Consider the following 1559-nt stretch of genomic DNA (forward strand, 5'->3'; position numbering starts at 1 on the left):
ATTTAAGCTTTATTTTTTTCATGTTTCTTTCCAATTTTCCCAAATTTTTCCTCAAATAGTGAATTGCTTACCCTATTGTTCTTGGTAAACATTGTACAACAATTATTGCTTCCAGGTTTTGAGCACTATTATCTATTTCATTAATCTTTTTTTTTCTATTTTTTGACCAATTCAAAATAGGTTTAGTGATTTTTGCTTTTGTGAGAACTGCTTGAGCCCCTCATCATCTGAAGAAGGTCAAAAACCTGCATTAGCCAACCAAGAAGATGATTTGAGACCTTCTGGACTGACATATCATTAATCCTTTATGATGATTTCTGGGTGAACCCAAAATCCTCCTGCTGTATCAACAACCACAAGACTGGATTAAGCATGCAAATGTCCTGAATCAGGGGCACTTCCTTGTTTTATTGAAAACTGTAATCTTGGCTAACAAAAAGACAGACATCCTGAAGTCAGGGCACTCCCTTGCTTACTGGAAACTGTAATCTTGATGACATAAGGCCAGACACCCTGAGTTGGGGCACTTCCTTGATTCGTGGCTTTATAATCTATGCAGCCAAATCCCAAAGCAAGCTCAGTCCCAATTGCAGCTCAGCATGTATGACTGCTGGCTTGAGAGAAATAAACACATATACATCCTAATTCTGTGTGTTTTTGTTAGACTGAACTCTGGAAGTTGACGCTTTGCAGTATGAATGTGGTATCATTAGGCCACCATCTTTTCCATTTTTAAAAATCACTATTTCCCCTCACCCTATGGAGCCAACATGAGTCATGTTCGGACCAAGACCATGAAGAAGGGGGCAATAGTCATTTTCGCAAAGTACTACAATGGCATGGGCAATGACTTCCCACCAACAAGCATGTGGGGAAAATCGGCATCATTCCCAGCAAGAAGCTCTGCAACAAGATCGTAGAATATATTGCTCATCTGAGGAAGGGATCCAGAGAGACCCTGTGAGAGAGAGGTATCTCCATCAAACTGCAGAAAGAAGAAAGAGAAAGGAGGGACAACTATGTCCCTGAGGTCTCTGCTTTGGATCAGGAAATCATTGAAGTGGACCCTGAAAATGAAGAAATGTTGAAACTCTTGGACTTTGGCAGTTTGTTCAACCTGCAAGTTACCCAGCCCACTGTTGGGTTGAATTTCAAAACACTAACAGAAGCTATTTAGTATTTACTTTTGCCTCCTTTCCAATAAACTTGAGAATCCCCCAGAAAAATAGGTAAGTGATTTGCACCTTATAGCAACCTCTTGTTAATCCTTTCTTGACATTTCTGACCATAAAAAGAGAAAATATTATTTAAACCAAAGATTTCCTGTGGTCACCCCAGTTCAGAGACCCTCTCCTTCTCCTTGTTAACCCCTCTCATCTCAGATCAGATTCCCAAATATAGGTGTTAAAAATATTGGAAAATGTAGGGAAACTTGAATTGCATTCCAATTGCAGAAATTAATTAGCTATGTAATCTTAACCAAACTATCATCTCTGCTTGCCTCAGTTTCCTGATCTATAAAGAGAAAAATAATTTGTTGTGATGTTCAAAATAATATA

The 1559-nt window shown here is 38.7% G+C and overlaps 1 pseudogene; it reads left to right on the forward strand.

Annotated features, from left to right (window-relative positions):
- Nucleotides 1-770: 770 nt before the first annotated feature.
- LOC114051708 lies at nt 771-1177 on the forward strand (annotated as a pseudogene).
- Nucleotides 1178-1559: the final 382 nt, after the last annotated feature.

Source organism: Vombatus ursinus, unplaced genomic scaffold (assembly GCF_900497805.2).
Source record: "Vombatus ursinus unplaced genomic scaffold, bare-nosed wombat genome assembly UNPS02014805.1, whole genome shotgun sequence".
Classification (NCBI taxonomy): Eukaryota; Metazoa; Chordata; class Mammalia; order Diprotodontia; family Vombatidae; genus Vombatus; species Vombatus ursinus.